At 35.7% G+C, this 23,523-nt stretch overlaps 1 pseudogene; it reads left to right on the plus strand.

The window, feature by feature from the left end:
• Positions 1 to 9,966: 9,966 nt before the first annotated feature.
• Positions 9,967 to 10,676, plus strand: LOC105992982 (annotated as a pseudogene).
• The last annotated feature ends 12,847 nt before the right edge of the window (positions 10,677 to 23,523 follow it).

Raw genomic sequence — 23,523 nt, forward strand, 5'->3', positions numbered from 1 at the left:
AATAGAAAGGAAAAGGGGCTGGGAAGGTGGCTTAGTGGAAGAATGCTTGCCTTGCATGCATGAGGTCCTGGTTCGATTCCTCAGCACAATATAATAAAAAAAAAAAGCCGGAAGTGGCTCTGTGGCTCAATTGGGAGAGCACTAGCTTTGAGCTGTAGAGCTGAGGGATAGCACCCAGGCCCAGAGTTCAGTCCCCACGACTGGACTCCGCCCCCCCCAAAAAAAAAGAAAGAGAAAGAAAGAAGGGAGGAAAAAAGAAAGGGAAAAGGAGAGGTATAAATAAAAACCTCAGCATGCGTTAGATGTTAATAATGACCCTAAATCTTTTTAGCTATAAATGCCATCATTTAATTCTGGGAAGAGACATTTTGTATCACACCTGAATAAACGATAGCATACAAAGCTTTGGTAAAATACCACATTGAAAGCTTTGGTAAAATACAGGTCTGGCTTATTCTGTTGGACCAATAGGAGTGTATGTCTAGTGTTGTTGCAGGTATGTTAAGGTGTGTGGGAGTTTACCATCCTGAGGATTTGCAATGATGAAATTGACTAACTACACAATTACCTGAGCAGATCCCTGCTGAGACCTATATTAAGTCACAGGTTAGTGAAGAACAATATTTACAATGATATATATATATATATATATATATATATATAATTTACAATGAAATATATATAATAAAATAATTTTGTGACCAAAATTGTTTTTACCTGATTCTGTGTATGTTTTTCATTCTATGTACAAGTTCCTCATTCTCTTCTGTCTCATTATATTGTCTTTCCTTGGTTTTGTTTTGTTTTCAGAACCATGGTATAACAGTACATTTCTTGTATTTTTGTCTTCTAGTCTTCACAAAGTCTGCAGTTAAATATTCTTAAGTTCCTTTTGTTAGAAAATTTCAAGCACATTGAATGGGATCTTCATCATAATTTTGTTATGACCTCAAATATGTTTTTATTTCTGGCATTTCACCTGTATAATCTTACTTCAATCTTTTCCAAAGGTCACTTTAGTGGAAGGAGGAAATTCAAAATGGATTCTGGTAGAGAATTTCTGTTACTAAAATCTCTGATACATAGTAAGGCAAGCAACTCCGAAATTATTCATTAGAGAGATGAGTTGAAAGTCATCTTTGCAGATGCTTGTGTTGGAGCAGGGCTGGCTTTCCAGGCAGGAGATAGGCTGTGTGAGAGGCTTCTAGCCAAGCAAGGTGGGGCTTCAAGGGCAGTTATAGGGAAGTGAAGGTTTTTTGGAATAGCATTATGGACTTTGTGGGAAGAAGTAGGTTCAGGGCTGTGTTTGCAAGGTTAGGCCATTTAGAAGTAGGCTAGTTATGGGTGAAGTTTCTGATGAAATGAGGAGGAGCTGGTGGGAGAAGGCTAGTTGTGGGTGGGGTATGAAAGGGAAGGGAGGAGCTTGGAGGTACTAGGATATGGGAGCAATGGGACTATGAAGGACTAGAGTAGTTATGGGCCCGGTATCTGATGGATGAATTGAGGATTCGAGGGAGGAGCCTGATGTAGGCGGGGTTCTTGGTGCAGCAAAGCAGGATATAGAAGGAGGAGATATGGATGTATCCTGGTTTCTGGTGGTGCAGAGCATGGATTGCAGGAAGGGGTGGAGTGGAAGAAGGCTTTCCCTGTAGCAAAGGAGGGCTTTCAGGAAGGAATCTGATTGCAGTCAGGCCTTTGAAAATTTATAGCGGGACTACCAGGTGGTATGTTAGTTAAGTTTTGACTTTTTAAGGAGGAGGCTGACTGGAAGTGGTTTTCCAGTGGATATAGTCATGTTTTATGGGAAGAGGGAATTGGAAAGGGGCAAGACTTAGTGAAGAGTGTGGCTACAAAAAATAAACACTTACTGCTAATAGGAACACCATTTTCTGTCACTATAGAATTATATTACTTTATGTATGCAAGAGATATTGGAGAAAGTAACCAAGTAATTTTTCCTTCCTAGTGAAATTTTTCTTTATTCCATTTGAGTGAAAGTAAAACCACAGGTCACATCAGGCTCAGGCAAACGGTAGACTAAGACACATGAAGCACTGGACTTGATTCCCCAGCACAACCTTTAAGGACCACAAATAAAAAGTTTAAAATGTCTCACTTGATCATAATGGACCATCTATGTTCTTAATATTGTGAATGAATAGAACTTTCAATCTGGCCAATTTAGAAATCCAAAAACTAAGTAAGTAGTAATGTTTTAACATTATAATATTGGAAAGTATATTAAAATAATTAGGAAAATATAAAATTGAATATAGAATGTTCATTCTCCCCCATCAATTTTTAATCTAAAAGAATTTTAAACCAGAAAATTGCCATATAATGAGATTGCAGCATGATTTCTTTTCATTCATCAAAACGGTGTCTTAAGCAATGTCTTTGTTATTGGATGCATCGATGTTAAAACATATCTAAGAATGTGAAGAACTAAGATGGCGGAGGAAAAGCTGGAGGCAAAAAAAGCTCTTGCATAGAAAGGAGATTTAGTGTTCCAGTGAACAGTCCTAGGCCAGAGAATTACACCAAGTGTGCCAGCACGGTACAGAAAGTGTGGCTAGAGAGAGAAAATCCAGGCAAAGAGACAGATCTGAGTACTGCCGCCAACACAGCGACAGCCATAGCTTTCATACCTGCAACACAGAGAGTCCGGTACAAAAGCGCCAGATGCAGCAGGTAAGTGAATTCTACTCAACACCAGCAAGAACTGACAAGGAGCAGATATTTTCACCCTGCAGATCACAGACCAGAGATGACCCAGGAACCAACACTCTGGCGGTGTTAGTAGAAGCCTGCCATCCTCACTCCTTCTCAGGGAGCAGAGGAGGGAAGGCCACTCATCCCCTACCCTACTACCAGAGGTCTCCATCTTTGATACTTACAAAGGCACGGCTGAGCTGCTAGCGCCAACTCAGGCCTCGAGAGAAAAACAGAGAGTCATTTAGCAGATCACAGGAACCTGCCAAGACCTGCCAGGCTCAACTCCACACAGGAAACAGTCACCCAGCCCAAACAGAGGAAACTCTGTCCCCAGGAGTTGCCCTCTTTACTGCATAAACAGAGCCAGAAGCTGCTCCTCCCCATAGAAGCCTTGACAATCAATAGAAATTCAGTAAATATAAACCCTGACAGTGGCTCCAGGCTGGGCTCTGTGAGTGTCTCAGAAGCTAGCCCCTTAGGGAAAAGCTACTGTTTGCTGAAAGGCCTCAACTCTACACGGAACCTAACCTCATCACAGCATCTCCAAACTAGAGGTAAGAGCCATCTCCCTCTTTTGTGATACTCAAAGCAGATCTATATTCTATTGAACTAGCCTGGGAAGAGGATCTCAAAATCCTGGGAAAAGCAGAGCATTTTTCTGTTGCCCTAACAAACTGACTTAAGTAACCAATTAAGCCACAGGAAAACCAAACACCACAAGCAGATCAGAGACTCCACCAAGAGACTGGTTATGAACAAAAGGGAGATACAGAATCTTCCCATCCCCCCCAAAAAAAACCCAAAGAACTTTCTTTTTTTGTACCTCATTTTTAAATATTTTTAAAATTTTTAATTTCTAATTTTCAAAAAAATTTCGTTTTCTATTATTTTTTTCTTTTCTTCCTCGTATAATTTTAATTTTAGGTGTATATGTGTGTACGCTTTTATAAAATCTCTACTGACATTTTGATCATTTTTTTCTCTTTTTCTTTTCTCTTTCTTTTCAATTCGTCTCTTTCATTCTTTTCTGTGTGACTTAATTGCTGTTCTGCTCATCTTCAGATATACCTGTTGCCGATTATTAGATCTTATCCCCCAACGAATACACACTTAATCCAGAAATTTATTACTCAAATCAAAACCTTAGACTTAAACTCCTTAATAGCAGTATTACCTCTTTATATCCATATAATATTTTAAAAGGTTTTTATTTTTCTAGTTTTTAATGTCTCCTTTCGATCCTTCCCCTCCTCTCATCCCATCCCCATTCTTCTCTGAATACTAGTCCTTCAAACTTGCAGTTTTTAAGGGTTTCACATTTTAATTGTAAATTTTTGTTTTCCCATTTTTTATCTCTTTTTTCTTTTTCTTCTTTTTTTCTCTTATTCTTTTTTCTTTTTCTTTTTTCTATATCTGCTTTCATTCTGTCCAATCCATTTCCCTTATTTGAGATTAGGACTTGGTTAATTCCACTCTCCCTCAAGCTTCCCACATCCCACTAATCCTATTTTTCCCCACATTCTCCATAAACCGAATAATTTCTAGTTGCCAAATTCTCCTTTACTGTTTGATGTTGAATAGATTCTATCTCTTGAACTAGAAGGTATCTGCAGACTTTTGACTGTGTAACTACAGACTTTGGTTGATGCTTACCTTAAAATAGTGTTCGAGCCCAAAACTGGTGTTACACTCATCCCAAATGGCCAGTAAAACTCAAGAAAAATAGCAAGTCCGGGGATCTCAGCTCCCACTCATGACAATCAGGGGACAGAATAGATAATGAATAAACCAGACAACATTCCCCAAAAGCTCTACAAACACTACAGATAAACAACGTAAATGAAAAGATTGAAAATTTGCAAAGGTATCAGTGTAAACCAAAGATCAATGCAGGAGACTCATGAGCCTGAGGAAGCTACTCAAAAATTGATACAGGAATTTTGTGAGCAGATTGAGAACACTGACAGAGAAATAAAGGAATTGCATAAGCAGATTGAGATCAGTCAAAGAGATAGATAGGAATTGCGTGAGCTGGCTGAGAACAGACACAGAGAAAGTCAGGAATGGTGTGAACAGGCTGAGAACACTCAAAGAGAACTACAGGAATTCCGTGAACTTGAGGAAGCGAATCAAAGAGAAATACAGAAACTGAGAGAACCGGATGAGAATAGACAAAGATCAATGGAGGCATTCATGGAATCCATAAACAGAAAGCTGAAAGAAATCAGGGAGACTACTAATGGAATGCTGAATGGAATCCAAGAGAAGGAAAGGCAGTCCAAGTAAACCATAACTAATCAACTAAGTGATTTGAGAATAAACACTGAACACAAAATTAAGGAATTAAAATGTTTCATGCAAGATCTAAAACAAAGCTCCAACAAAGAATTTGAAAGCTGACCAACTAGAAGAAAAAGAAATAAAAAACAAAGTAGAAAGTCTTGGCAGTAGGTTAGACCATGCAGAAGATCGAATTTCGGGGATTGAATACAGCCTAGATATTATAGAGAAAGAATATACAACCATCCAAGACAAAACCAAGAAATATGATAGATCTATTCAACATTTGGAAGACACCATCAGAAGGCCTAATTTGAAGATAATGGGTGTAGAGGAACACCTAGAGACAGAAGTTAATGGTCTAGGAAATTTGTTTCACAGGAACCTAGCAGAAAACTTCCCAAACATGCAAAAAGATAGGCCTATTCAGATACAAGAAGCTTTTAGAACACCTAATAGAGAATATGGGGGGAATTACTTACACATGAGTCCATGAGTAAGGACTCCAATAAGAATTCTACAAAGAAGCGTCAAAATGGACCAAAGGGTCCTACCCATAATACTTTGCTTCTACAGCAAATCACACAACCTCCAAAATCCACATTATTTAATCATTTAAAGGCAAATGATGAACCAGCGTCTCCATTTGTAGAAATACATACTTGTGACAAGGATGGAAAAGGCACCGAGGACCAAAGTGAATGATGCACAATTTTAAGGAAGATTCCATAGATAAAGGAATGTGTCCCACACATTTCCAACTGTAAATCTGAGAAAGTCAGTCATCTTTGTCATACTAATAATAACCACAAAAAAGCTAACTGTGAGATTCAAAAAGATTGCATGAGAACAGGTGTTTATTGTGACAGCTCAACAACTTCAGTGCAAATTACTATCTCTGTCTTTGCTTGTCTTATTCCCACCTCATTCTTGAATTCAGAAGGTGAGTTAAGCCACATTCCATGGCCAATACAATGCATCTTGATTATCATTATCCCTCATCCTTCTCAATCCTATCTAATCCCTCAATTTACATAATTTTGTAGAATATTCAGACTAGCAATGTGATCTATAGTCACTCAGAGTATATATCACAGATCATATTTTATTTATAGTCTTATTCATTAACATACTTGCTACACATTATAGAATTCTGAGATTTTAAATTCTAAATTATCACTCAGATTCACTCACTACTATTCTAAAATTTTTCATAAGGTTAATGCAAATGTACTCTGTAATTCTTCGATAAAATACAATGATTCTGGGCTGGGAAGGTGGCTCAGTGGTAGAACGCTTGCCTTGTATGCTCAAGGCCCTGGGTTCAATTCCTCAGCACCACATAGGCAAAAAGAAAAAAGCCGGAAGTGGCGCTGTGGCTCAAGTGGTAGAGCGCTAGCCTTGAGCTGAAGAGCTGAGGCTCAGCGCCCAGGCCCAGAGTTCAGGCCCCACGACCGGACACCGCCCCAAAAAATACAATGATTCTTTAGAATATTAAAGAGTTGGAATAAGAACATCACCTTCAGTTCTAGAACATTTTATCATCACTACCCTCTCAAAATACTCCAATATTTATTAGTAGTCACTTCTGTCATCATTTCAACCAACCTCCCCTTGAGCAGCTATTATTTCATATTCTACCTCTACAGATGTGCCAATTTAAAAAAGCTCATATAATTAGAAAATTTTGAATATTTTATCCATTTCTTCCATGTAATATTACTGTTTCCAAATTTTTCTCATGGATAGAGCATATTGCTTAGTATACATGTGTATAAAGATATAACATCCTAAATTAGCATTTCAATATTTTATTATATGTTATTTTAAAAGGTTTTGCTATGTATATTCTTGTACATGTGTCTCATTGGACATGTGTTGAAATCTATTTTGCATATAAAATTATGATTCAAAATTATGGATCATAGAAGCAACTCTGTGTAATATCTTAAAGGTTGCCAGTATGTTTAACAAACTGACCATATCATTTTAAGTGTCAAGCACCATTGTACAAGGATTCCAATTTTTACATAATTGTTGTGCAGGGCTATCTTATTGTTTCTATTTCCACTAATCTCTATATGTATGCCATGTCTAGGTATGTTATGATATTTCCATATGTTCCTTGGTTGTTTTTATATTCCTATAGTGATATGTATTTGGATTTTTTGATAACTTATTCAGGATCGTTAAAGTTTTTCATTGGCATTAATATGCTCTTAACATATTTCTGATTCAATCTCTTTAAATAAATATATATGTATACACACTATGTGTATTATATACAAATACCTATATATACATATATAAGAATATACAGATGTGTAAATACATGCATATAGACATATATGTATATTATCATTTTTATTTGTCTGTAAGTTATAAAAATGATTCTAGTGGGAAAAAAACCTTATGAATATAAAAAAGAAAGTCATTTAGGGCTCTGGGAATTTGACTTTATGGAACAGTTATTGCTTAGCATGCATGAAACCCTGGGTTCAATTCCTCCATACTACATAAACAGAAAAGGTAACACTGGAAGTGGTGCTTTGCCTCAAGTGGTAGAGTGTTGGCACTGATGTAAAATAAAAAAGAAGCTCAGGAACAGTTCCCTGGCCATGAGTTCAAGCCCCAGAATGGGCAAAAGAGTCATTTAGTGAGTAAATGCAAAATAAAGAAACCATATTTGCAATGTATAATTGTTCCTTCCAAATGATAGATAACAATAGTCCTTAATTCATGTACTTTACCTATATTGGAAGGCTGTGTTGAGAAAAAAAAAACATTTTGTTAGTAAGTCACGGCAATTAATGTCAGGAATGTGCTTAGATATCAAGTGAAGATTAATCCTGGAAATTCAAAGATTCCAGGCTTTTCAGTGGTAACTGCTAATTACAATAAGAAGGGTAGTACATATGTGAGATTTGGAAATCTTTTTGGTAAATCAGGGCACCAAAAAGGCAGAGGTTAATTAATAGTTTTGACAGAGGAGAAGGAATAACTCCAGATTGAAGGAAAAAAATGATAGTAGCTAAGGTATAGCAGAAACAGTTCTAGGGAACCATTTTTGGTTATTGAAGAACAAGTTATCAACTAGCCTTATTCCTCAGTGCCTTTAGCATTCTAATCACTTAGACTAGTTCTTAATTTTTGTGTCATAAGTTGTAAATCCTTCCATGCTGTTCTTTCACAACTGATCTCCTTTGCTTTCTAAAAATCTATGTCTTTCTCTATTTCTCTGTGAACAATTTCTGATACTAAGTCCACAAAAGCAGACAGCAGAGGATGCTAAGCTAAGAGTCCCACACCTCATGAGTCATTAATGTAACAACATGGAAAAGGAGGACATATTTATTGCTACCTCAATTTTTCTAAAAAGCTGCAATGTTATCATTTGATTCAAATTTCCATTCTTTGTCTACATAATGTCATTTAGTGCACATAATTGCAAATATGAGACAGGTACTGGTGGCTCATTCCTATAATACTCACTACTCAGGAGGTTGAGACCAGAGGATTGTGGTTCAAAGCAAGCTTGGTCAGGAAAATCCATGAGACATTTATCTTCAGTTAGACACCAGAATCCCAGAAGTGGTATTGTAGCTAGAGGTAGAGCACTAAATTTGAGCTGAAGAGCTGAGGGACAGTGCCCAGGATTGGAGTTCAAGCCCCACGACCAACAGAAAATGTGTAAATATGACTTTGTTTCCCCCAAAGGAATGACAAAGTCAATAGTAATCTTCGCAAGCACAGAAAATGATTCCAAAATGATTCAATGTACCTACTTTTGCTGAGTTAAGTCATGGCTTCCTTTCTGGACATATTCCCTTCTCTATGATTATCTAATACACATACTTAGGTAGCAATTTAAAACTGAGAGTATAGAAGGAAGCTGTACAGTGATGATATTGTCGTATCAGAAATTCAAGTTAGTAATGAAAATTTCTTCTTAAGACCATACACAAAAAATACCATGACATAGTGTAATAGAACTCACTATTGAACATATGAGCTTTAAGAGCTTTCTAATTGATCCAATATTTATTGGTACCAACATTAGAAAAAATGTATAATGCAGTATTAAAATAGAAGTCCTTTGCATGACTACTTAAATTCCTTGTTTTTTTAAGACACTGTTTTCATCTTAAAAAATAGGGCTTTCTATTGTCTTCATGTGATTTTGATGATTGAAAGTGCTTAATGAGAAATCAAAATGCATTATAGTCCTTTGTTATCAATTCTCACTTTTTCTTCTTGGAGAATATAATGATCAAACAATAGTTCAGAATCAGCAAGCAATAGGTCAGAATCATGCTTCCAGTGAAAGTGGATCACCAGTAAGTAATCCTAAATACCATTTTCCACAACGTTTTTGTGACAGATACAATTGGCCTGCCTTCTCTAGCTGCTTTCCTACACTGGGCCTATTCCTTCATTGTACAGGAAAAGTGTGATTCAACTGATTTAAGTGAGATATGTTACTAGAAGTATCAAGGATTTAGATTCTTGTCTGTATATTAGTAAATCTATGTCTCTTTATGTAGGCTACAAAAATGTATTTACAAATTTCAAGTTAATACATGAATTTTCTTTGTATCTTTTAAAAAAATAAAATTCTGCTTGCTCTATAAATTGATCAGAGTCATGGATTTGTGGCTAGGTAGGTCCTTGCACATCTCTCTCTTCCTCTCTCTTTTTCATGGTTCTCATAGATAATATGATTGCTCCATAATTATCCTAATTTATTTTGCTTTTATATTTTTGGTTTCATCATTTCACTTTCTGCTCTGCCATTTCCCAAATCATTAATGTAGAAGGCATTATTTCATATTTTCTCATTACTAGAATAAGCTGCACATGAAGACACCCATAGTCCTCATTTTCAGTCTGTACCATTGAATACGGAGGAACATCTTTCCTTTGCTCTCCATCAACTCCCTACTCTCATTAGAATAATTTAGAATAGTAAAAATGGAAAAAGAGAAAATAAATCATGGTGAAAAAAGATGCAGAAAATTCACCGGATATTTCTGAGCAGTTCAACCAACATGAAATATTAGGGAAATACATGGACACCTCATTTTCACTGGCACTCAAAGTCTCTGGTTAGGCAATTCTGATAAAGATGAGGAACAAGATGAAAATATGAGAAATGATATCAATTGCAATAAAAAATAGAGAAGGATCAAAGCAAATTTCTTCTTTTTGCTGCCGAAAATAATCAGCTTACTACAGTGCGGAGACTACTTTCCAAAAGGCTCACTCATGTGAATACAAGGGATGACGATGAGTATACGCCTCTTCATCAGGAAGTGTACAGTGGACACTTAGACATTGTCCTTGAGTTGGTGGCTCAAGTGGCACATACAATAACTGTAGATGGATGGACATATCTGCACAGTGCTTATAAGTGGAATAATAACAGAGTGGCTTCTTTCTCACTTCATCATGATGCAGATTCCAAGGCCCAATTTAAAGGCCTCTTGACCCCCTTGAATCTTGCTGCTGGAAATTAAGATAGCAAAAATTCATTTGATCTCCTACTGTTGAAACATTACATAAAACCATGTCCGAAGAACAATTTGGAAGAAACTGCATTTGATATTGCTAAAAGGATAAGTATGTATCACTACCTCTTTGAAGTTGTGGAAGACTGCACAAATTGTTCTACTAAGTCCTAATGATTCAATTACTTTTCTTAAATTTCAAAAATGCCATTCCATGCTTTGTGTCCATACCAAATATTTTCAAAATACAAATAACAGCAATCACTTACTGTAAAAATTCATGGATTCTGTGGAATTCTTTCAAGTGAATTGCCTGCCTTTGATGTCAAAATGTATTCAAGAGTTTTTGTATACATCTATAATGATTTCTTCAGAGTTTGTGACTTTTTGATCAGAAATAATTTTAACTTATCTATTGAAATTAATACAGAAACTAAAGATATTTCTCGTGCTTGTCTGAAAAAGTATATTTTAAAATATTCTATAGTCTATGTTTGTATAGTGTCCATTATCTATTTTATTCTCTCCTAGATATAATACTTTGAATTCTATGCTACTTTATAATATATAGCTTCATTAATGTTTCCTTTCAGGTTTCATTCCATATAGAAATAGTTTAAGATTCCATTGTTTCCTAGGTCTTTATAGTATTATATTTCTTTGGGATAGAACGAAAATGTGGCCTAATTTAAAAAGTTTTATAGAGGTTATGCTATGTAAAGGCCTTTCTTTTTGGGGGAGAGGGGTCCAGTTGTGGGACTGAACTATGAGCTGGGGCGCTGCCCCTCAGCTCTTAAGCTCAAGGCTAGCTCTCTACCACGTGAGCCACTGTGCCAATTCCAGCTTTTTTCTTTTTGCTTATGTGGTGCTGAGGAATCGAACTCAAGGCCTCAGGCCTGCAGTGCAAGCGCTCTAACACTGAGCCACCTTCCCAGCCCCATATAAAGGCCTTTCTTTTTTTATTTTCTTTTCTTTTTTTTATTGTGAAAATACTGTACAGAGGGGTTACAATTACATGGGCAAGATAGTGAGTACATTTCTTATCAAGCATTGTAGCCTCCTCCTTTGTTTACCCTTCCCATCCCTTCCCATCCTCCCTCTCCCCCACTCAATACTCTCCCCCAAGTTGTAAAGTTCGTTTTTGACATGACAACTTGTACTTCTCATTGGTGCAACAGGTCCACCTGTATCCTTATTTAAATGACTTGTTATTCCACTTCCCCTCCACAAATTATACCGACATCAAATAGAGTGAAAGCAGGGTTATACTGTGGGGGAGGGACATACAAAGCAACAAAGAAATAATCTTATAATTGCGTTAGAAACATATGCATGAAAGAAAAAAAAAACATTTGGAAAAAATTATATTAAGTGAAGTAAGCAAGGCCCAAAGAAACATAGGTCCCATGGTTTCCCTTATTTGCAATATCTAGTAGATGTATGAGTCAAGCGGAAAAGGTCAGATAATGTGATGCCAGGAAAATGAACCCTTAGATATGTATTTTAATGTTTTTTTCTTTCATGCTTGTGTTTCTAACGCATTTCTAAGATTATCTCTTTGTTGCTTTGTATGTCCCTCCCCCACAGTATAACCCCTGCTTTCACTATATTTGATGTCAGTATAAGTTGTGGAGGAGATGGGGAAAAATCAATTGTTTAAGGATACAGGTGGACCTGTTTCAACAATGAGAAGCACAATTTGTCATGTCCAAAACGAGCTTTACAATGTTAATGCGCGGGGTGGGGTGGAAGGGGGGAAGCAGAAGGATTGGGATTGGGGGGAAGGGGAGGCTGGGAAGGGATGTGAAGGGTAAACAAAGGAGGAGGCTGCAATGCTTGCTAAGAAATGTGCCCATTATCCTGCCCATGTAATTGTAACCCCTCTGTACAGTATGTTCACAAATAAAATAAGACTAAATTAAAAAAAAAAGAAAAAAACATTTAAAATACAAATTTTGGGTTTATTTTCATAATATCACCTTATCTGACCTTTTCTGCTTGACTCATACATATACTAAATATTGCAAATAAGGGAAAATATAGGACCTATGTTTTTTTGGGCTTGGCTTACTTCACTTAATATAATTTTTTCCAAGTCTTTCCATTTCCTAACAAATGAAAGAATGGTTGGACAAATGGGATTGCATGAAGTTGCAGAGCTTCAGCATGGCAATGGACATAGCTAGCAAGATCAATAGAAAGTCCACGGCTTGGGAGAAGATCTTCACTAGCCATACAACGGACAAGGGTCTCATATCTAAAATATACTCAAAAAATTAAATCCCCCAACAACAAATCCTCAAAGAAACAACTGCCCAATAATTAAGTGGGCTAATGACTTAATGAGAAAATTCTCTGAAGAAGAAACAAGGATGGCCAATAGACACATGAAGAAATGCTCAAACTCCCTAGCCATCAAAGAAATGCAAATCAAAACAACATTGAGATACCACCTCACCCCAGTTAGAATGGCAAAAATCAAGAACTCTAATAACAACAGATGCTGGAGGGTATGTGGACAAAAGGGAACCTTACTTCATGGTTGGTGGAAGTGTAAACTTGTTCAAACACTTTGGAAAGTAGTATGGAGGTTCCTCAAAGACTCCACATAGAGCTCCCTTATGACCCAGCAGTCCCACTTTTGGACATTTACCCAAATGTTTACAAACAAGACCACACTAAAGCTACCAGCACAACTATGTTTATTGCAGCATTATTTACCATAGCTAAGATATGGAACCAACCCAGATGCCCCTCAGTGGATGAATGGATCAAGAAAATGTGGTATATATACACAATGGAATTCTATGCCTCCATCAGAAAGCATGACATTGCCCCATTTTTTAGGAAATATAAAGGCCTTTCTAAGGTGAAGATTTAATACACTGATGTCAAACTATTAATTATATGAATTACGTGTATTTTTACTTGTAATTTTGTAATCAATTTTTAATGTTTTTCATTTCTTGCATGTGAAGAATGAAAAATTTTGAATACTTCACAAATTTTCATATCATCCTTGTGCAAGTGCCCTGTTAATCTCTGTATTGGGTGCCTATTTGTTACAAGGGAACCTTATTGTTTCTAACAGTGCTATTGAACTTATTTCCCTGAAATTCTGTTAATAGTGGAAAAATTATATTGTTCAGTCCATTGCTCACATTTGCAATTTTTTGTCAATTACTATTTTAAATATTTTCCATTTTGGATTTGATTGTACTTTCAAGTATTTATAGCTAGGTCCAAAGGTGATGGCTGTTTCAAGTAGTAATTTATCCAACTGAGTTAGCTCTGTGGAGCTAATGGATTCAAAGTAAGCCTTGCTTAAGAGCTACTTCTAAACTTCTGCAGCTGAAATTTTCCCAAATGAGGTCTTACTTTTCCTAAATGAGATCCTAGGATCCCAGGACCCACTTATCTGCATCATCAGATAACATGGGCAAGACTTCTCACGTAGGCCCATGCAACATGCCAACAGAAACTAATTGAAGACCCATATCAATGTCTCGTTTCTTATATTTCACGTCCCCAATTCCTTGAGATGCAGGAATTATCAGTAAGCAATTGTGAAATCCAAGGCAACTTAAAATGAATGAGGAGATCACAACATCTGAGAGACAGTGCTGTAATTCAAACTTTCAGTTTACAGATGACCAATCCATATGAGTGAACAAGATCACAAAATGTCATAAGATTATTTTTAATACTCCTCCTCTAATGAGTAATGAAATATTTCAGTCCAGCATAAGTGGTCCAAAAAAGAGTTCCTGGAATGATAGATCCATAATTGCTCTACCAATTTTTGGAAAACTTGACTTAGAGGTGAAATGTAATTTAGAAAAACATTAAATGAGAAGATCCTTAGTGCTTCAAAACATTGATACTTCAGTTAAACTTGGTTCTGTGATATAAAAATTTTTTCACTCTCAAACCAATGACAACGTACATTTAATCTCCTGAAAGTGTACTCCTTTTCAAATAAACGTTTTAAAATCGTATTCACCAAAATAACTTTTGAGAAGTAGTTGATACTTAGTGACATTACAAGTTTTTCAAGTGTAGGGAGGAAGTTACAATAGAGTTGATTTATTTACCCAGCACCAATGACAAACAGGTTCAACCACTCATTAAATTGTAGAAAGAGTACCACCCACCATATGTGTTGTTCAGTAGGTGCCTTCCAAAAATGTGTTCAATAGATCAGCCTCCCATATTTCAAACCCAACGGTTAGCTAATGAAGTTAATTTCAACACAATAGTTGTTGGGTCTTCCTCCATCCCACGAAAGACAGAGGGGGTCCAAGGAAAGGTCAGTGCGGCTGGTAGCCCTTTCCCCAGCCTCCCTTAGTCCAGGAGAAAATCAGATGCAGCAGGGAGTCAAGTCAAGCAGTAAACTCGTTTATTAACACAGAGCAAGCCCTTTTTAAAGCAAAAAAAAGAGCACGTGGCATGGGAGGGGAGGAAGAGGAACCAATCACTGTAAAGGCCACACCCTATCATGCACCTAAACTTCCACGGGCTAGTTATGCACTGAAGGTAAAGTAAATCGGGCTCTGCCCACTCAACTCCCTCTCAGATCCATCTTTGCTGCCCATGTGCTCCACAAATAGTGACAATAGTCAAAAATAGTTGCCTTATCAAATGTTGTTTTATTTTTTCTCTATCTGTCTAACATAGTAAGAAATATGACTTTAAGTCTTGAATATGGATACTCATCATAGATTTGACAAACATAAAACTGTCTTCTATTTCTATCATATTCCTCTATAATAGTAAATCTTAGTTTTCTTCTTTTTCCAAAACTTACAAGTAGTAGAAAATATTATCCCAGGTAAAATAAAATAATCACACACCATTGTACAAAGCCATTTATAAAAATTGATAATTAAGAATACATTCTAAGCCATTTTTAAACTTTCTTTTTGACTAAAAATCAATCTTCCAAATAGAGGAGAATACAATTATGTCTAGGTGCTTCACATCTCCATTCTTGCAAATTGTTACTGCAGATGAGTGAATTATGGAAATATAAGCTGACATCAGTTCAAGTATATGCAGGATTGAAACTCCATGGAATATATATAAACGTTTCAAAGTATTATCAGACATTTTAACAGAATGAGTATCAGAGAGGAAGTTGAAACCAGAGAGGAATAATAGTAAAGATGAAAAATTGAACAAAGGGTAGAATACACATGTGATAAAGGAAGTGATATATCAGAAATAAATCTTGGAGAAGGGGTTAGTTGAGAATGATAGAAGTAGTCACTGTGATTCAGGAGTATTGGATAATTAGATGGATATATTTAATTGTAACACACTTGCACAACCTTATGAAATTCAGTTAATAAACACAACAAAAAATCAAAAACACACAAAAATCACAACCAAAGAGCAATATCTAGTGGGTATGAATATGACCTCTCAAAATTTTAAGGAGTTAATGAAGGGCAGTCTTGGGAAAAGCAAATAAAGCTGTTCAAAGAGGGCAGTTTGGGGTAAGGGAGAATTTTGAACAGGTTTAAATAGATTGTCTAAGGTTATAAATCACCTACATCAGCTGCAAATATTATCTTTCTTCTGCTAATTTTCTTTGGATGAACTGGATACTCCAGCCCTCAGCCACACTTGATAGCTTGAGAAGATAGAATGGATGAAACAAGATCAAGAACCCATTGCTCCACTGGAGAGAAAACAATCCTCTATGTTTTCTTTCATCTCCCTTCACTACTTTTTCTTCATACTTTTAAGTCGATTTTGAATTATATTTTTCCTTCTTTGTTCTGGCAAATTAATTAGTCAAAGTAATTCACTAAATATTACTTGCCATTTTTTATCATGCTGTTGAATTGGGCAAGAGAGTCCATTAAACTTCCCTCTTGCATTTGGTTGCCATGAAACAACATCTATGTTAATGAGGAAAAATCTAATATAAAGATTTCTCTCCAGAAAACCAGTCGAAGATTCTGTGATCACAAATATTTGGCTATACATTTTCCTTTTCTGTTACCTTGAATGTCTTCTTCTGTCTAAAGTGCCCAGAAAAATAAGTATTCCATCACTTTTTGGTTTAATCAATTCTAACCTCAAAGATATATTTTCCTAACATGGTGCTTAGACGAATTAAAAACTACACTGCATTTATCTTCTCTTTTAAGACTCTCCTTAGATACCATATCAGGAACAGTGAAGTTATTCCTTGCAAAATTATTTCAATAGATTATTTTTCTCTTGGGCTTGCATTTGCTCAACAAGATGTATGAAGGAGAATAGAATTAAATTACCCATACCTTGAAAGATAGTGTCTGTTACTAAAGGACAATGCTTCTATATACTACTTCTATGTCTTCCTCTTAGCTCTTGCTTGATTTCCAATTTATCACTGATCCTTGGCTTTACGTCTAGTGAAGGACTACACAGCCTCAGCCACTGCTACATCTTCATGGTTTCTCTTTTAAAACACTCTTAAGTTGTCTCATTTGGATGTGGAATATATTTTCATGTCTTCATTCAATCAGTTCTGCAGTGTAGTGAGCCAAATAAGCTCTGTCACTTTAGGTAGCAAAAATATTAAGACAATCTATATCAAAAAGTTTGGGCCTCCCTCCACTGCTGAAGCCAACGTACTTAGCTAGGGTTTCTAAGAACAATTTTCTAACTGTTTCTATTTTTAATTCTTTTCTAATCCCAAAACTTTTTGGTTTATGTAATTTGTCTTCACTATCTCATGTTAATAAGGGTATTATATTTTGTGAACCACTTAGAAATGTGAAACCATTGATTTGAATTATTCAATCAGATTTTTTTTTCTGTGTTTCACTGCTTCACGTGTAAAGATATTGTGGAAAGTGTTACGAAGAGAAAAGTGTAACCCAATATGTTCTTTCATTGTGGAGGGCAGTTTCTCCCTAAATATTTTGACCCAAATTTTCATTTTCAGAGAATTACTGTTTGATAATTAAAGGTTAATTCACAAATTTTGATATCTTATATTTTTAAGAATTTTGTATTTAAATTCCACTACAACCTTGTTTCACACAGTGAGAGTATATTTCCAGGGTAAAGACAATTCTCAAGGGAACCTACAGGATTTACAGCAAGCTTTCTGAGGTTTGTTTGTTTAGTGTGAAAAAGAGCCATCCTCAACCACATTGCTTCCTCTCTACTAAGTCTTCATGAACTTCTTTGCATAAAAGCCTATTTTCCCAGGTAATTTTAAATTTTCTTAAGAGGCTATGTTGTTAAAATTTTTGAACAATTAAAATTTAAACTCTTTTGAAATTCCTTTATCAAAACCACGAATTCACCAATCCTAATTCCATCTTTAACATAAAAAATTTAACATCTTGTTTTCATTATATAGTGTCCATGCAACTATTATTTTCCAGTGACATTGTTATGCATATATATGATCATATATGTTGATGCTGAGCAAAATGAAATCCAAGATAAAAATCCAAGAGATTTTTATTTGCAATTGTTGTTTTTAATGTCCTATGTGATTTCTATTTTTTATGGGTTTTTTCCTATGGTTTATCCCTGCTTTATTTGATTTTGTTACCCTGTGTATTGTGTATTAATTTACCTTAATTAGAGAAGGGAAGAGGAACAGCAATGGGTTTTTCCCCTATGGTTTATCCCTGCTGTATTTGATTTTGTTACCCTGTGTATTGTGTATTCATTTACCTTAATTAGAGAAGGGAAGAAGAACAGCAATTAGTTTTTTCCCTATGGTTTATCCCTGCTGTATTTGATTTTGTTACCCTGTGTATTGTGTATTCATTTACCTTAATTAGAGAAGGGAAGAGGAACAAAGGACAAAGGGCAAACCAATGTAATAGCAATACTCACAAGACAATATGTTGGAAATGTACATTACAACTTGTGAGTGGTGAAGGGGTGAAGGAAAACTGTGAGAAAAATGAGGGAAGGGTAACAAGTTTGAAAAGTTATGTAATCATTACTTACAATTACTGTAACCTCACTGTATATCACTTTGATAATAAAATTAAAAAATAAGCTGTATAAAATATAATTTCATTGTATTGGTACAGTAAATATTATTGTTTATGTAGTAACTTTTTAAAAATAATACTATTTGGCATCTAATTTGAATTAATTACCCCTTTCCTATCAGAGTCTTCAATTTGAATGTTATCGAACTAGACAATATTTTCACAGTATACTTGCCAATATTTTGAAAATAGAATAAATTTAGTACTTTTTCTTACTAAAACTGAAAACAGTTTAATTTTAAGGAAACCCATAACTTTTATACTTAAATAAATTTTTAAGAGGACAGAATATATGTGTTCCTCAAAATTCCTATGACTAATAACTACTCATTTTAAAATTCTCAACATTCCATATCTGAGAGATTCAAAACATGTTTGCATCTTATGAAATTATGCAATAGATACAATTTCCAATGGGCGTTAACAGATTGAGAGGTAAACAGAAAAATATCCACATTCTGGTAGAAAATAAAACTCTGAAGCATCTGTACTAATTAATTCTTCAAGAGTAAGCAATATTTTTTTATCAGAGTAAGCTATTATTTCTATGATCATCAGTCCCAAGATTTATGCCATAAAGTCATCCTAGCCCAACAATTTCCAACTTGTAAGGTGCACCTTACCTTAAAATTCCTTAATTCACATAATGAATAGCTTATCTCTATTGTGAAAAAATATTACACTTCTACTAATGTGATGCCCTCCTTGTTCTGGAAAGAACAACACAATAAACTGAGCTGAATCATTTCGCCCCCATTGGTATTCTTGAGATCAGAACACTTGCAATCATTATTTATATTTATACTTTTTCACTATCATAGATATTCAAGATGCAAAGATCAGAAAATTATGGTTCAAAACCCACCCAGGTAGCAAGGTTTCTTAGATAATTATCTGCAATAAATTTCTCAGAAAAAGCCAGACACAAGTACCAATGATGTTGAAGTGGTAGGGCATAAACAGGCTCAGAGACCATGTCCAGGCCCAGAGTTCAAGCTCTATTACAAGCTAATGCAACAAAAACAAAAATGAAAACAAATCCCAAACCTAGTATTTTTCTCAATTTGTAAAGTGGAATGTAATTAAGAAAATGGCTTCCTGAATTACATATAGGTAGAAGAAAGATGTCACACAATTACTCTCTTCATACCATAGTATACCAAACCCTCAAACAATTGTTCATTTTCTGAAATTATAAATTAATGTCATTTAATTGTATGCTACTCTGTCTAGATTATTCACATTATCATGTTATACATGAACTGTTGGAATTATGTATTAACTAAGTTCTAATTATAACTCCCTTGAAAGTATATTCTAGGAAAATAGAATGCCAGAATCATTTGTGAATTTGTCAATTAAACCTTCTACTTAAAAAGAGTTTTGTAGTATCCTAAAGAGTATGAAATTACAAACAAAACCAAAATATTTATTTTAAATCTCAACTCTAATTTAGCAAGGTCTACAAACTCTTACAAGTATTTTGATATTTCTCGAGGCTTAACCATTTGTAATCTTTCATCATTTCTTTGGAATCCAACACAATGATGCTTACTTACTTTTGCAATTTTTTGGATGGGAATCATGAGCAATTTAGCATCTAGGAATGTTCTGTAATGAAGAGAGCACTTAAAACACAACTGAGTTGCATTTCAATAGAAAACTTGACTTCTGAAAACATAGTGACAAAATTAGCCCAAACTTCCAATTGTGTATCCCTTTCTTGTTGTTTGGTTTGTTTCATTGAGACAAAATTATACTACCTGGTCCACGAAAGGTATCGCTATGTAATTCCACTCTCTAATCTCCTGTCTTAATCTGAGTGCTAAAATTCCAAGCTTGTATCACATTAAGCTGCCATAGTTTGTTCGTTTATTTAATGTAGAAACAGACTAGCAATTCTGAATTTCTCCTATGATCTTATCCACTAGACTGACTGCTCAGACTGTTTATGTACAATTTTCAAAGACATTCTAACATTTGACACAGGATATGAACATTTTCAGATATACCTGCAGGGGTCTCTGATTCATTCCTCTGATCCAGTCCCTTTAATAATGATTACTTCACTCTCTTAGTATCTCTGGTTCCTATCTATGTAATATTCTCAACTTTTTTGAAGAAAGTTCACTTGAGGGCTTCCTAGTATTAAAAATTATCACTTGATTCTAGTCTTACTCAGGAAGTCTTTTCTATTGTTTTCTAACTTTTCTACATATTCTGAGAATTGTTTCATTTGTGTATATGTATGTGCATATATAAGTGCCTCTGTGTGTATGTGTATGTTTGTATGTATGTATGCAAAAACCTGAAGCTCTTATTCAGCAATCTTGCTCATGAATGGTATTCCAGCTTTTGGCTGATTAATTATACATAATGTCTCAAAGCCTGTTCTGTCCAGGCTGGATGCAAACTGAACTTCCCCGACTCCATGACATTTTTAGGTTTTATTTTTCCAGGAGTATCAACTTTGAAACTACAAATATTTTTGTGAGTGTAAAGTCTAACCTGTAGCCCAGATTTTTAACTCAAGAATTCATATAAAGTTTGATGAACATATACATTACATATCCTGAGTGTACACTGTTAGAAATGTGATCGTAAGCTGAGTGGTGGTGAAATTGGAGGATTGGGGTTCAAAGCCACCGAGGTAGGAATGTCATGGACAATTTTTTCTCCAATAACTACCAGAAAAGTAGACGTGGCACTGTGGCTCAAGTGGTAGAGCACTAGCCTTGAGCTGAATAGCAGAGGGACAGCGCCCAGTCCCAGAGTTCAAGTGCTATGACCAACAACAGCAAAAATGAATATAAGAAAAGGAATGTGATCTTAGCCACCAAGTTCATTGCTAGTATAATTCCTGTTCTCTTAAGATGGACTCTATTTTTCCACTTAAGTCCATACTCACTCATATCTGACTTGCACTGGAAACAGAATCATCCTTTCATTCTACTTTTTACAAATTTACGTGATTAGCATACATGATTTAGAAAGGGAGTGGCCTCATGCTTGATGTTCCACTTATGAGTAATGCTTTCTCTATATCGCTCCCAGGAATCTACATACAGGACGTGGCTTTATTGTTTCAATGTTGTCTTATTTGTAGAGTTTTATATATTGTATACTTATACTTAAACCTTATACTTAAACACAGAACTTCTCTTTCTTCTATTATTGTTATTGTTTCTTTTACTCTTAACTCATGTATACTTGGGAAATTAATGCACAGCACATCCACTCACAAAAAATGATCCAAGGTCCTTCTTCCCATTTAAAATCGACCTTAATTTACATAGCATTATGAAGTTTGAACTCGATGTACTAATGGATAATGCATTTATAAGCAATTTAAATTTCATATTTTCTCTTTACCAAGTTGTCTCTGAAAAACTGCTACATGATGACCAAAGGTGTCCTTGTGCTATTTCAATGAAATCAGAAAACATTCATTTTATATGGAGCAGCATCATAGATTGTCATTGTAAATGGAAATAACTGTTACTGGATGTGGAAACTGCTCCCAGGAGAGGAATTGAACATAGAGGAATGACAAAGTTCAAGTTAACTTTTGCTTTCCTTTTTACTGTACAAGAAAAGAATCCAAGGCTTGAAGAAAACTCTGTCCCTGACTTTGCGGGGGGAGGGAATCCGGTCGTGGGGCCTGAACTCTGGGCCTGGGCGCTGTCCCTCAGCTCTTCAGCTCAAGGCTAGCAATCTACCACTTGAGCCACAGCGCCACTTCCAGTTTTTTCTGCTTATGTGGTACTGAAGTATCAAACTCAGGTCCTCATGCATGCAAGGCAAGCACTCTACCACTCAGCCCCTATTCCCAGCCCTTGTTCTTGACTTTTGTGAGTGTGTTTTTACTCATATAAAACTTGTCTGTAAACTTCTAGTTGCGAGTATTACAAAAGGAAATAATGTACCATTTGAAGGCCAGCATAGATAAAAAGGAAATAACATTGTTTTAAAATTGTTCTACTGCATAAAACAAAGATATGGAGGTTTTAAAGTGTCTTATGGATGGATGTTTCATTCCTGCGATGATTCTCTTGTTGCAAGAGTCAGTTATTAATTCCTTTATTCTGGTACTGAGTTCTCCATAGCAAAAAGGATTTCAAAAAAGCAGGATTCAGTGAGTATGATCAGAAAAATCAGCCTCTTCTCAGACCAGTACTCCTTTAAGGAGGGTCCCAAAGAAATACCTGTGGTTTGTTTTGTTTGCTTGTTTGTGTATTTTGTGATGGTTAGTGGGGCTTGAACTCAGAGCTGGACCCTGTCCCTGAACAGTTGTCTTTCCTACCCACCTGTCCCCAACGCTACTAATCTGCTGCTTGAGCCAAACTCCACTTCTGGCTCTTTTGGTGTTTAATTACAGAGAAGAGTTTGTCAGACTCTCCTGCCTGGGTTGGCTTTGAACTAAGATATTAAGAAAGCCAAGTGACATCAACAATATGGACTTCTATTTTTAACCAAGAAATATTAGATGTTTATAATAAAGCTAATATTTCACAATTTTTATAAGAAGAGAATACGTCCAGCAAAGAAGCCATAACTTAAATTAGTCAGCAAAAGTAGGTGCACTGAATCATTTTTGAATTATTTTCTCTGCTTGAGAAAATTACTATTGACTTCATCATTCCTTTTGGGGAAACTTAATGTCATATTTGCACTTTTTGTTGGTTGTGGGTCTTGAACTCTGATAATGGGTGCTGTTCCTCAGCTCTTCAGATCAAGTTGAGCACTCTACTACTTTAGCTATAGCACCACTTCCGGGTTTCTTGTGGTTAATTGAAGATAATGGTCTCATGGACTTTGCTGACCAGGCTGGCTTTGAACCACAATCCTCTGGTCTTAACCTCCAGAGTAGGTAGGATTACAGGCATGCGCCACCAGCACCAAGCTCATATTCGCATTTAGTTCAATTAATGACACTAAGTAGACAAAGAATGGAAATCTGAATCAAATGATGGGACATTGCAGCTTTTCAGAAAAATTGAGGTAGC

Source organism: Dipodomys ordii, unplaced genomic scaffold (assembly GCF_000151885.1).
Source record: "Dipodomys ordii isolate 6190 unplaced genomic scaffold, Dord_2.0 Scaffold91, whole genome shotgun sequence".
Taxonomy (NCBI): domain Eukaryota; kingdom Metazoa; phylum Chordata; class Mammalia; order Rodentia; family Heteromyidae; genus Dipodomys; species Dipodomys ordii.